General features: G+C 33.8%; 1 non-coding gene across 1 annotated transcript; it reads right to left on the bottom strand.

Annotated features, from left to right (window-relative positions):
• Nucleotides 1-14,667: 14,667 nt before the first annotated feature.
• On the bottom strand, nt 14,668-14,772 carry LOC121209302 (small nucleolar RNA R71). The gene has a single exon (XR_005904417.1). It is a non-coding gene; the product is annotated as a small nucleolar RNA R71 (small nucleolar RNA).
• Nucleotides 14,773-15,186: the final 414 nt, after the last annotated feature.

Below are 15,186 nucleotides of genomic sequence, written 5' to 3'. Positions count from 1 at the left end.
TGTGTTACGCCTATGGAACGGGTATGGAAAGTAAAGAAGTGCAAATGAGAATAAAAAAATTTGGAAGAGTATAAAGTTGTTTAAAACTCTACTATACTAGAAATAATATGTATAAATGATGCTGTGGATTTACTCATTTGTGAGTTGTTGAATATGGTTTCTTGAATCGTGTGGTATCAATAAATGTTTATTCTTGATAAGTATAAATTTCATAATGAAATGAATTAATATGATTAAAGTTTATACAGCTTACTAAGCAATCATTGCTTACATATTGTTTTCCTTTATTTTTCAGATTATTGAAAACTAGATCAGGTTGGAAGCTTATCAGAGATAAATCACACTATCCATCGATTCTATCAGCACTTATAGATGTTTGATTTTGGTTATAATGGCATGTTTAGGTTATTTTGGCTAAATGCTGGCTTATATGTGTTTTTTTTTAAACTAGCCACTTATTTGGCTTGTATTTTGGTATTTGGTAGGTGCATAATTTGCCTTATAATGTTGATGTCTGAACTGATTTGTGGTTGAATGATGAAAGGTAAAATAGTAGTTGAATATGCAAAATGACGATTGCAGCTTGACACTAAATTGGGTGAGAAATAAGGCTTGTAAAATGACCTATTTTCATTCATATAGGAGTGTTTCTTAGCCGTGTGTGACACACGGCCAGGTGACAGAGCCATCTGTCCCTTACATCTTTTAAAGAGTGCAAGTTCATATGCTCATATGGCCTAGTACATGAGCGTGTGACTTGGACGTGTGACCCAGGTCAGAGAGTTATACGGGCACGGACATAGGCTAAGACACGATCATGTGTCTTTATTTCGAATGCCTACACGACTTGAGACACGGGCATGTCTCCTGGCCGTGTGAGTCACACGGCCTAGCCACATGACCATGTGATCCCTGCAGTGTTGAAAATTTTAAATATTTCTGAAAAATTCTTTGATTATCCAATTTAATCCCTACATGTTTCTAATATATTTTTCAGATCTTGAGGGCTCGTTTAAGGGGCAATATATGTGATTTTTGATTAGTTTTATTATGAATATTGATGTGTAATAAAAAGTTTAAAATTTCTATCTGATTGATTCGTAAACCCTGATAATTCTCTGTAACCTTGTTTCGGTGATGGATACGAGTTAGGAGTGTTACAAGTAAGTTTTTCTATAAACTCTATTTTCAAGGTACGTGATTTTTTTTAAAGATATGTTTTAAACAGCATGATTTTACAAACTGTGTTTTTGGAAGTTTTCTATGCGAGTTCTACGTAAACAAGTATTTTTTTATACAAGCTCCTTATGTGAGCCCTATGTTGGATATATTGGCATACCATAGGATTGTGAGTATTCAACTATAAGTTTTTTTATTTGAGAGTTGAGGCCCTGAGACACGTGAAGAGATAAAGGAATGTCGAGCTATGCTCCATTCAAAGGGACATATTGGTATGCAGGAGAGTGTTTAACTTAATGCTACACTTATAGGACATATTAAGGACTCTTTGGGTTACAAACGAGGCGATATAAAGAGATCTATAAGTCCAACAGATATGACAAGTATAAGAACATGTTTTTTTTTTCAAGTGTATAAGAAAAGTATAAGAATAAGAACATGAACAATCACAAGGACATGTCAAGTTTGTGATTATGTTTTCTATTTTCTAAACAAAAACAAGTCAACTTTTTAAATTAAATTTATGAGAACATGAAATGTGTTGTACAAGTACATGTGGAACTATTTTGGAAACTTATATGTTTTTCTGACAAACAGATAATTACAAATTAGGTTTCACCCCTTCACAGCGAGACCAGCTCACAAAATGGCAGTGGCAAATTGGGTTTCAAACTAAGTTTTTGTTTTTAACTTCGTATTTTAAGCATATTATAATGTTTCATGTATATTCACTGAGTTTTCAATGAACTCACCCACTCCTCTCTTACTTCACATGTAAGTAAATTGCGATAGGCAGTGGCGAGGTGATTGATCCAAAGCGAGGCTAATCAAGATGGGTACCAATGAACCCTAGGAAAAGGTGATGTGGTTATTTTATTGGGAATAAAATTGTTATATTAGATGACTTCACCGATATAGAACCCAATTTTTCTTTAGACTTATTCTATTTTTCAAATTCACGAACCATGGAGTTAAATACTTGTTTGTTTGATTATATTGAATACCTTTAAAATGTATAAAGACTTAACTTTCATTATCCTTCCTTTTGTGCGTACCATGTTATGTTCTTTAAATTTTGACTAAGTATGACTTAACCCCTTATGGAGCCAATTTTTGATACGAGATATCCATGCATGTGACCCCTATGTGTTTGTGACCTCGAATTGCATGCGACCCCTTATTGGTGAAAGCCCTACTTGTTTGTGAACCCAGTTAAAGTAAGCGAACCCTTGAAGGTATAACCTTTCTTGTTGCAAAGTACTATATACGAACCCATATTGTATGTTATTATGCAAACCTATGTTGTTGTGCGGACCTTAATATTAAGTTCTAAGTACTTGTGTATTTTTGTTCGAATATGTGAACCCTGAAGTCATTACTGTTTGTTGACACGAGAACCTTCCTCTTTACGTAGATTTGATGTGTTGCATGGTCTATATTTCATACATGTTATTATGACATTTTGTTGCATTATAATAACTTAGCACATTTTTATACTGTAAATCTATGGTGTGTTAGAGGTTAGGTTGGGAGTTAATGGAGAGTCATTTGGTGGCTATTGTGGCACACTAGATTTGGGTTGAACCAACTTAACCAGGTTTAGGGTGTTACATTTGTTGGTATTAGAGCAAGGTTTTCCAAATTGATGATTTTATAAGTAAGTTGGCCAGAATGACGAGGCATGTTAGCCAAATTTGACGTAGTAGGATCGCTAAAGTTGATAAAGTAAGATCACTGAGTTGTGAATAAATTTTAAGTGTTATGCATGCTTGTAATTGATTGATTGGGTTTGGGAACACCATTGCTTTGGTTCAGCTGTATCTTTCGCAAGTTTATTCTTTGGATCATCTCTCTCCTACTCACCATTCTAGTAAGTAGTGTTGTTTCAATGAATTGTGTTCGCTAGTATACCTATTAAGAGCGAACTGAATTTGTGAGATTGTCTGTTAAGTTTGGGATACCCAGTTGTGCATGTTTAATGTCTTATCTAAACAAGTGTCTTGTATATGTTTAGAGTTAGTGAGAACACCTCCCCGAAGAGTGAATATGAATCGTGTGAATGAAGTTGCAAACCTCTATGAAGGTGATGGAACTTTGGCAACACATGAGCGACCTCACAAGGAAAATGTTTTCGAAGATGCTATGAAAACAATAGTTCAAGCTATGATTTGGGCTTTTCAGCGAGCTACTAGTGCCAACACTGCTCCTGCAAGTAGAGGATTATCATTGGAGTATCTACGAACTTTGGATGGTTGTGGTAGGTGAGCAAGCTTTGTGTCTAACGGGGTCTCAACAATTAAAGCAAAAAAAATGTTGGGTAAAGGTTGTGAAACATATCTCGCATTTGTGATGGGTTCGTAAGATAAGACATTAGGAGTTTTCAAGATACGTATTGTGAAGGACTTTTCTAATGTGTTTCTAGATGAGCTACCTAATTTACCACCATACAGTGAAATAGAGTTCGCCATTAAGTTATACCTTGGTAGTTTGCCAGTGTCCATTCACCTATTGCATGGCGCCAAAGGAGCATAAAGAATTAAAGATACAACTTCAATAGTTGCTTGACAGAGATTTCATTCGGCCAAACGTATCACCATGAGATCATTAGTTCTGTTTGTAAAGAAGAAGGATGAAAGCTTAAGAATGTACATTGACTACAAGTAGAGGACCAAATTGACTGTGAAAAAAAAGTACCCTTTGCCAAAAATTGACGACCTGTTTAATCAGTTGCGAGGTGCCTTAGTAATTTCGAAGATAGATCTGTGGTTTGATTATTACCAAATTAAAGTGAAGTAGTCAGATATGTTGAAGACAACATTTAGAACGAGCTATGAGAATTATGAGTTTCTAGTTATGCCTTTTGGGTTGACAAATGCACTTGCTGCATTCATGGACTTAATGAATCGAGTGTTCCATGAATATTTGGATCAGTGTGTGGTGGTTTTCATAGATGATATTTTAGTGTATTCGTGAATTGAAGAAGGACATGATGTTCATCTACAAACTATGTTGCAAATTCTACGAGAGAAACGATTGTTCGCGAAGTTTAGCAAGTGTGAATTTTCTCTTAAGGAAGTTGCATTTTTGGGGCATGTGGTTTCAGCAGAAGGAGTTTGCATAGACCCAAAGAATATTGAAACAATTGTGGAGTGGAGATTGCTAAAAAATGTTACTGAAGTGCGAAGCTTTTTAGTGCTTGTAGTGTACTATCGTAGGTTTGTTGAAGAGTTCACTACCATAGCAGCACCCTTAACCAAGTTACTCTAGAAAAATGAAGAGTTTGCATGGATAGAAGAAATGCAGCAGAGCTTCGACAAACTTAAGGTGACACTCACCAAAGCACCTGTGTTGATTCAACCATAACTAGGGATGGATTTTGTGGCCTATAGCAATTCCACGTACATAGGGCTAGGATGTTTGCTGATGTAGGAAGGGAAGGTGGTAGCTTATGCTCCTAGGCAATTGAAGTTCCATAAGCGAAACTATCTAACCCATAACTTGGAGTTAGCAGTTGTGGAGTTCACACTCAAAATTTGGCGACACTACTTATACAACAAGCGATGTACTATTTACACAAACCATAAGAGACTCAAGTATTTGCTCACGTAAAAGGAATTAAACTTGCGATAGAGAATGTGGATAGAGTTGCTGAAGGACTACGACTGTGTAATAGAGTATCACTCTGGCAAGGAAAATATGATAACTAATGCACTAAGCAGGAAGTCAGTATGCGAGTTACGAGCTCTATTCATGCAAATAAATGTAACAAGTGATGGAGGATTGCTCGTAAAACTGCAACTAAGGGTAAACTTAACAAATAAAATAAACACAACCCATAAATGAGGAATTGGTGAAAAGCATTTGCCAAGTGGAATAAGGAGTGTGAGGGAACTTTGCACTAAATGATAAAAGAGTACTTATTTTCGTGGAAGATTTTGAGTGCCAAATGATAAGGAGCTTCAGCATGTTATCCTTAGTGAAGCTCACAATAGTCCCTATGCAATGCACCCTGGAAGTAACAAGATGTATTGCAACCTCCACGAGCTGTATTGGTGGCCTGGATTGGAGCGAGTTGCCATGGACTTTGTGACGAAGTGTTTAATCTATCAGAAGGTGAAAGCAGAACATCAATATTCTTTAAGATTGCTTCAACCACTCAAAATTCCAGAGTGTAAGTGGAAAAGGGTCACCATGGATTTCACGTCAGGCTTGCCACTGGCCACGACAAAGACATATGATATTTGGGTGATTGTGGATCACCTTACCAATAGTGCGCATGTTTTAGCATTTCGTAAAAGTTAACTTTGCAAAGACTCGCAAAGATATACATCGCTGAGATAGTGAGACTTTGCGGCATTCTAGTTTCCATAATTTCTAAGTGAGATCCTCAATTCACTTTGAGATTTTGGAAGAAATTGCAAGAAAATTTGAGATCAAAGCTTAAATTTAGTATTGCGTATCATCTTCAAACAAATGGTCAGCTTGAGAGAGTAATACAAGTACTGGAAGACATGTTGCAAAGCTATGTTTTGGAGTTCGCAAGAAGTTGAGAACGTTACTTACCTTTGGAAGAATTTGCGTATAACAACATTTACCAAGCAAGTATTCAAATGGCTCCCTCTAATGTGTTGTGTGGAAGGAAGTGTCGAACACCTTTGTTGGATAAGAAATGAATGGTTAGACCTGAGTTGGTTCGCGAGATAGAGGACAAGGTGAAGATGATGTGTGAAAGGTTGAAGGCTGCTTCAGATTGACAAAAGTCTTACGCTAATTTGAAACAACAAGATGCCGAATACCAAGTGGGTAAACAAATGTTCCTTAAGGTCTCACCATGGAAGAAAATCTTAAGGGTTGGGCAAAAAGGAGTTAAGTCAGAGGTTTATTGGTCCCTAAAAAGTGGTTGAAAGGATTGGTTCAGTAGCTTATCGACTTAAGTTATCCAACAAATTTGATCAAATTCATGATGTATTCCATGTGTCTATGTTAAGGAATATTATGCAAACTATTACCATATTGTTTTAGGGAATGAAATTGAGGTGCAAACCCTAAAAATCTCTATTTATTACTTCATGCGAACCCTGAAGTCTTTATTGTTTGTTGACATATGAACCTTTCCTCCTTACGTAGATTTAATGTGCTCGCGTGTTTTATATTTCATGCATGTTATTATGACATTTCGCTGTATTATGATAACTTAGTACATTTTTATGCTGTAAATCCGTGGTGTGTTGGAGGTTCAGTTTGGAGTTAATGGAGAGTCACTTCAGTGGCTAATATGAAATGCAGGATTGGGGTCGAACCAACTCGGCTGGGTCTGGGTGTTATATTGACAATGAAACATTAAGAATCTTAAGCTGATAGTTTGAAATCAGATATAAAATATAATAAAAGGTAAATCTTCAAAGATAAAAAAAAATCTAGAATAATTAAATTTCCAGCTTCACTCTCTATTAAAGAGAAAGAAGAAATTCTTCATAGCATGAAGAAGGTCAAATCTGATTCGAACGATGTTACAAACAGAAACAAAAAACATGAAATAGAAAAGAGAAGAATAATAGAGAGAGAAGAGATGAAAGAAATCGGAGAAAAGAAGAAGGTGGAAATTGAAAGAAATGAGGTAGTTCCCCCCAATGCTAAGGAGAGAGGGTTAGTCCCTTTTAGGTAAAAGCCACAATGATGCAAAGCTTTCCATGTCACCTATCCACACTAGATATCACAAGAGCCAAAAGTCATAAAGGTATAACCTTTTCGAAGGCATAAAAAAATGTGAGTTTTTTTAGGCCTACAATGTTCAATGCCTCTCAGTTCACCAAACATGCCTGTATATGCATATTATTTTGGGTATTTAGGCTCACATCACAAAATTTGTCTTGCTTCTACAAGCATTTCATTTTGCCTTTACATGTTCACTTCACCAAATTCCTCTCTAGATGTATCTTATTTTGCCTCTTCAAGTATTTCTCAGTTGAAACGAACTATGTACTATCACCAAAATTGTGTAAAAAATTGTTCCACAGGAAAGGAATTTTGAAGTAAAGCCTTTTTAGGAACTAGCCCTTTTAGGCTTTTTACCAAAGGAGGAGCTATCCAAAAGAGTTTTCTAAAAAAAAGGGGTTAGTTGGAAAATTTAGCCAAAAAAATTAGGTAACCAAAATAGTTAGCCAAAAGAGGAGATAGTTGGAAGAATTACCCAAAAAGGATGAGTTCATGAAAAAATATTTAATAAAAGAAGGTGCTAACCATAAGAGTTAGCCAAAAAATGAGCTATTAAAGGAGTTTACCAAAATGGAGCTAACTAGAAGGTAGCCAAATGAGGAGCCATTTAGAAAAGTTGGCCAAAAAATGAGTTAGCGAGAAAATTTTCCTAAAAGAGGAGCTAACAGAAAGAGATAGACAAAACAAAAAAAAAGAGTTAGTTAAAAGAGTACACCAAAAACAAGTTAGCTAGAAGAGTTAGCCAAAATAAAATATAGCCATAATAAGTTAGTTAAATAATGAGCTAACCAGAAGAGTTGGCCAAAAGAAGAAAAGAAAAATAGTTGGAAGGGTTAGCTAAAAATAGAGCTAGTAAGAAAAGCATACCAAAGGCATATAAGCCCTTATCATGGATGAAATTCAAAAAGGGGTGTTCCCTCACCAAAAACTATTTTGCCATCTCTGTGTAAACTGTTACCAACCTCCATCAACCATATTATGTATCAAATTGTGAGTAGTTCACTCACACCCCAAGCAACTCTCTGGTAACCATTCTCTTAAAAGAGAATATTTCCTTCAAAGTAACTAACTCTTCAACAAAAACATGAATAACCTAGTTATAATACATTATCTAACAGAAGACCATTTTATAATCTCTTCCTTATTAAGGGGTTATTGTTATACCATTATCAAAATCTCTAAATAATGCTCATCACATCATAATAAAGTCCTCTATACCCCTACAACCACCCTATAATGGGGCATCATTTTAAGGGGACCCACGTCAAGTTAAGGTTTTTTTTGTAACTTCAACATCAATAGATCAATATCCAATTTCTCACCAATTTTAGTATCAACGTGCTTTTATAGGTTTGGGTTGGTTCATAGGATTTTTAATATTTAAAAAATAATAATTTTTATGGTATTTTAAAAATATTCTACTAACTTTGAAAATTAGTATTATTTTTGTAATATAAAACAATTAAAAACCATTTAAAATTAAATAAATTAAAATTCAACCACACTTGTAGTTTTTTTACTTATGAATTGGGGAAAAAAACCTATTATTCGAACCAAAATCTAACAAAACAATATAGTTGATATAAATTTTCCATTGCTTTTTTTAGCCTAGTATAAGGTTTATTTGTACTGCTAGCATAGTTAAAAGACCCACAAGTCTTTTCCTTGAAAGGCCGCCTATGGGCTATAAGGCTCAAGCCTGTGTCATCCTTTGGGCAAAGCCTCAGTGTTGGTTCCATGCATTAATAGGCTTTTGCTAGCATACCTTCGGTTACCTTGAATGCTTTTGTATTTTAAATTTAAAATCTATTGCTATTGGGTGTTTATCACTTTTTGGACCCAACTTTTCTTCACAAAACCATTGTCAACCCATCAACCAAAACCACCAAACTAATTCAAAATATATAAGCAAAACCTTCATGAAAACAAATAATATAAACGTTACATTTATGTAACAATTTTATGAAATGTTGATATAAAAAGTTGACATAATGAGGTTCAAATTTCAAAATTTTAATTATGTGTATGTATTTTTTTCCAGAAAAAGATATAAATATTTTAAAAATAATACTTGTTATTTTGTAAGAAGAATAGGCTTTTAATAATTTTACATTTGAGTTAGAATCTGATTAATAGGTGACACCAACTCAATCAAATAAATTATAATAATATACTAGTTCTTTTGCTTACTCGCATTGTGGGTGAAAATTCATGTGTAAAAAAATATTTATATTAAAACTAAGTCAATTTTTAATTGAAATTGTAACGACTCGAATTTCAATAATGCCAAAAATTTAAATTTGAAAATGAAATTATTAAATCGTGTTAGCTAAAAATTAGGATTGAATAATTACATGTCGTATACAAAATTGTAGGGTAGAATTATTAATTAGAACTAATTTCATTAAATTATTATATATGTATAATATATGGACTAAATTTCAAGATGAGAGAAATAAGGAGATTTGATTTATACTTTGAGCAATTCCTTATTAAGTAATTTGATATGTCCTTAAATATAATTTAGCTATAAATTAAATGTTAGTGGATGAGGTTGATCATTTCCATTGAATTCCACTTGGTTTTGTAAGAATGAATCATAGCCTTTAGATTTCAATATTTAATTTAAGTTAATAAATACTTAAATTACTGATGGTTAGCGCGTGAGAAAAACAAAGGTTAAGCTTCCTATTTTTCTTATCTTCTCCACCGTTTATACTTGAGAAAGAAAAGAAAAGTCTCTTTGGTTCATTCACCATTTCTGTAAACCATACAAGCAAATTTGGTGAGTTTTTCCTTTGAGATTTTGCTAGATTCTTAATGTAGGATACTAAATTAAACTAGCCTAAATATTAGAATTAAAGGTTGGTAAGTTTTGATTAAGGTTTTCACGGTTTAATTCATAATAGATTGGTGAGAGAAATATAGAAATTTGAATGGAATTGTCTCATAATGTTACAAAAGTAATAGGTGGTGTAGGAATAAGTTTAAATTGAAAAGAATGAAAGTTGTTGGGAATTAATATTATAAATTGATAGTTCGAGGTCCATGTACTATATTTACAAATTCAGATTTAGATTCGATCGGGTGATTTATGAGATATGAACATTTCAGGAATTAGGGCTTGTAAGGACTAAATTAAATAAAATATATTTTATGTTAATTTTGTGTTTCTAGATTAACATGTGAAACTGATATATTTTTGTAAAACAAATCTATCGAATATAGCTAAAGACAACGACAGTACATCAAAGAACAAAAAAATAAAAAGCTAAAGTTGTTGACGATTAGTGATATTAAGGTCGTATGTGACCAAGAGGTATGTATCTACTTTAATATGTGATATGTTTAAAGTGGGATAAACGAATGTGAATATATGTAATTATTTGATATGTTAGTTGAATATTTAAATGCTTGTTGTGTGTTACGTGTTTGCTATTTGATTAGAAATATGTCATTTGATTATTAATATTGAAAAATACCTTATTAATGTTGTCGGATAGAGTTACGGATATAGTTGACATGTCATAGGGTCTATTTTAATAGGTGAGAGATTTAACGCTATGTGCATACATATTGTGATAGTTCTCTAATACCCGAGGGGTCGAGAACGTATCACCAGCTCAAATACTCTATGGGTACAAGCGCATTCTGGTGTGGTTGGTGGGATTGATGCATTTATGCCCAATTAGCACTTCATTGCATATACTGGTGTGTTGGTGGATTGATTCCAGTATCCTTCATTGAGACCGATTTTGTTAATAGGGATTAAATATTAAATAATTTGCTATGTAAGTGTTGGTGATTAAATTGTGAAATTACAAACTAAGTACTATTGAATTATGAATATGATGATAATACGAGAAATGACATTGGTATGAATTAATAGATGCAGATAGTTTAGGGGTGTATCATAATTTTGATATGTAAAAGTAACTATTACATTGATTCAAGTATATTTATGTGACATATGATTATGGAATAACGAGAGGGTTTAATGATTTATAACATACGTTTTAAGTAGATAATGGTAAATAATAAATCTTAATTTTATGCAAATTAATGTACTTGACTTGTTTATTAGATTACTATTATGTTTTAATTAAATTTGAATTATGATAATACCGCTGAGAATATATTACTTAATGTATGGTTATATTTTTTTTGTGCGCAGGCCTCGTTCAGGTACTAAAGTAGATTAAAGGTTCGAAAGCATCCAACTCAGCAACTCAGTTCAAAAGTCAAACTGTGCCTATTTGTATGTATGTTTGTACTTGGTTAAATGACATGTACCTAGGCTGGTTTTTGCTTGGTGTCTTAGTTAATGATTTGATACATTTTTGAAACTTGACCTATAATGCTTTGAAAGTTGAAATTTAGCTTCTGATTAGTAGATAATGATGCATGTTTATATGTGTTTGGTTATGTGATTTATGTGGTTAGGTGTTAATCTATTAGATGCTAAGATTTAGTGGTGTTTGAATGTGTTTTCATATGCTAAACTGATGATGTTGTATTTGTGCAAGTTTTAGGCAAGTTTAGGTGTAATTTGGTTGGTTTTGTAGGCTTGAAAATGTGCATTTTAGATCATTTTACCATCGAGTCTCGAGATAGTAAAAACATACCTCGAGACCACTAGAATAAAATTTATCATTTGGTGCTTTCTATTATTTAAGGTCTTCAGCAATCTCATATAGATCTCAAGATAAAGTGACATTTGTCTCGATATAAGGGCACATTGAAGCTAAATTAATTTTCCCCTACTCTTGGTCTCTAGGCAAGAACCCATTGTCTGGAGACAACCAAACATCAAAGATAAATTAAGAAAACCAAGGAAGCCTTGATCTGTCACAATTCATTGTAGCAAATTAAGGCCTTTCCAGCACTTAACGAGCTCCTTTGCAAGTGACAAGATTTTTTATTCCAATCAAGAGATTTGTTATTCTTCTCTTAATCGATAAAAATCAGGATTATTCTAAATCTCTTTTCTCTTTCAGTTTAATCGAGTTATTTACATGTTTATATCAATTGAGTTTAAGATTATGAAAACCATGAGTAGCTAAATCCCTTAGGGGAGATTAATAAGTGGATGGAAACGTGATTAACGGAGGATTAAAGGTTTGTCAATCGGATTAGTTGGTATAAATTTTGCATTCTTAAACCTTAGGCTTGACAACCTTAAGAAGTAATCAAAGGTTAAACAAGGTCGGGAGATAAATTTGTCGAGTAAATCGTAATTAATCCTGATTGAAAAAGTGAGGTTGGGAGATAAATGAATATCAACAATTAATTAATCAGTTAGAGGTCGGGAGGTAATAATTGGATTGCTCATAGCTAATCTATCTTAAAACCTGAATTCAAAGCTAAATATAACCCCTGGAACGAGTTAATCTTCCTAATTGGTTTAATCTATTTAGTTGTTTGTGTTTTATTTTTTGTTATTTATTTGAGTTATTTAATTTATAATATTCATCCCTTTTATGATTTATCGTAATATAGAATTTAATTACTACTATTTAGACTTATTATTGTAAAGAGGTTTTCAATAGATTTAATTTATCCTCCTTTGGGTATGATCCTCAAAAATACTTCATTATGTTTCGTTGTAACACAATACTATATTACAATTTGACTAGTATACTTGCGGACACCGTTGCTTTAATTTCATAAATATTTGTAGTATTTTCTATTGAAACATTCATATATTTGGCAGTGGTCAAGTTGTTGGCGTTGTTGCCGGGGAGGGTTCGACATTAAATCTACAAATATCTTTACAATTAATAAGATTGATACGTGATATTCGTGACAAGTTTTAAATATTTATAATGAATCGTTCTTGAAACTAACTATTATCATGATGAAGACAGTGTACCTATCAAACAGTAGTATAGCTTTAGCAAAACCAGATTATTGAACCCAAAGGAACTAAAAGTACTAGTATCAACTTTTTTTTTTATTATCTAGCCTAAAAAATAAAAGGGTTTTGTTTATCTAACTAATTAATTAAACTAAGAAATCACAGAAAATAAATTTCGAGAAAATACTTTTTGGAAAACTTGATTGATTAAGACAATACCTAAAGAAAAATCCACCTAGACTTCACTTGTTATTTGACTCTGAATCGGATGATTTATTCATTCAACTTGATCCGTAGAGATCCCTAAGTTATATTGTTATCTCTCTCGAGACTAACAACATCTAACCCTAATCTGAATAATTGAAATCTTTTTCTAATTAAGACCTTAGGGTTGCATTAACTCGATCTATGGATCCCCTTATTAGGTTTCACCCTAATCCGGCAAAATCTTGTCACCCTATCTCTAGGCGCGCAACCAACTCCGCTTAATTATGACAAATTTACTCTTAGACAGGGTCTATTCCTCCTCTGAATAAGAGCTTAAATTGAATCAATATCCTGGAATATCAAAACAAGAATTAAGAACACATAATTAAGAACAAGTCAAATATTTATCATACAATTCGGATAATAATAACAAGATCCGTCTTGGGTCTCATTCCCCTTAGGTAGTTAGGGGTTTTAGTTCATACTAGTGAAAGAAAACATCTCAAAAGAATAAAAATAACAAAACATAAGAAAACCCAAAAAATATTTGAGATGGTGAATCTGGCTTCTGAGATGGATCGGTCGGCTTTCCTTGAGCAACTACTTGCTTCCTCCTGTGCGTCCCTCGTCTAAGTGTCTCCTCAGGTGTTTAAATAGGCTTTGGAATGCCTAAGAGCCCTCAAATTAGCCTTTTCTGAATTGGACTAAACCTGGGCTCGGTAGGGACACACCCGTACGACACACCCGCGTGCGATTGCTTAAGGCCATGGTCAAGGCTGTTAAATGGGCACGGGCATGTGATCTACCCATGTAAATCGTGTTTTGACCTTGCCAAAGGGGCACGGCCGTGTGGTCTGCCCTTGTGAGGAAGTCCAGGCCGTGTTTATTTCGTACGTTGGCCCATTTTCTCCGTTTTTGGCCCGTTTCTCGTTCCATTCACTCTCCTATGCTCACCCAAGTATAAAACATGGAATTAAGGCATTAGGAGCATCGAATTCACCAATTTTAAGAAAAAATCATCCATAAAATGTGCTAAGCATGGGATAGAAATATGTATGAATTACGGTTTATCAAAGATAAATAGGAAAGTTAAAGACTATAAATACTATATATTTATTTCTTTTATTTTTTATTTGTTTAATTTCTTTTTAGTTTATAGGTTGTTTATGAACCGAAGCGGAAGCACCCCAATCAAGCTATATCTAGATCCTAAGCAGATTATTAGACGAAATCATCAATTTATGAACATCGATACACCTTTGGTAATTAACCACCCTTGGGAGGATTCGTTGTTCGACAATCCACAAGAACAAGAGAACATCCATATAATGGTCCTAATGTATCAAAGGACGTTGCGTGAATACGTTCTACCTACACTAAATATGGTGTGAGGCAGTTTTAAAAGGCTAAAGATTAACGCCAATAATTTTGAAATTAAGATGGCCACAATTCAGATGATCCAGAACACATTGCAGTTCCAGGGGAACATGGTGGCAGACCTAAACTAGCACTTGAATTGATTTTTACAATTGTGTGAAACCTTCAAATACAACAGAGTAATCGATGATATTGTCAAACTCTGGTTATTTCCATTTTCTCTGTGTGACAACGTGACTGATTGGCTAGACTTAGAACCAGGTTCCATCACCACATGGGACAATTTAGTAGAAAAATTCCTACACAAAATTTTCCAGATGACTAGAACATTTCAACTTAGGTGAGAAATCACTAATTTCAAGCAATACGAAGGTGATCATGTATGAAGCATGGGAACGTTTCAAGTCGATGATAAGGAAAAGACCATACCATGGATTGGAGACGTGGTTCCAAATTCAAATTTTTTATAACGATGTTGACGATAATATTGGATCCAGTTTAGATGGAGCAAATAGAGGATCTACCATGTTCCACACTTACGAATGAGCCTATAAAATCATAAAAGACATGGCTATGAATTCGTATAAGTGGCCAAATTAAAATTTCACATACAAATCGAAGCCACTAATGCTAAAAGTGGTAAACGAAGATTGATATCAAAAAATATTAGAGAGAAGCTTAACCATTTGGAGTCAATCGTCAAATCAGCTAGAGTGGAGCCTTGTTCTGAAAACCAATCGAATGAGGTGAGCTATATAAGTAACAAGGGTTGAGATCCCTATTCAAACACCTTCAATCCTAGTTGGAAGGATCACTTGAACCTTAAGTGGGGAGACAAACAGGAGGTGGAA

This window comes from Gossypium hirsutum, chromosome A10, assembly GCF_007990345.1.
Source record: "Gossypium hirsutum isolate 1008001.06 chromosome A10, Gossypium_hirsutum_v2.1, whole genome shotgun sequence".
In the NCBI taxonomy this organism is placed as follows: domain Eukaryota; kingdom Viridiplantae; phylum Streptophyta; class Magnoliopsida; order Malvales; family Malvaceae; genus Gossypium; species Gossypium hirsutum.
The sequence above is the reverse complement of the archived record's forward strand: the minus strand, read 5'-3'. Positions and strand labels throughout refer to the sequence as shown.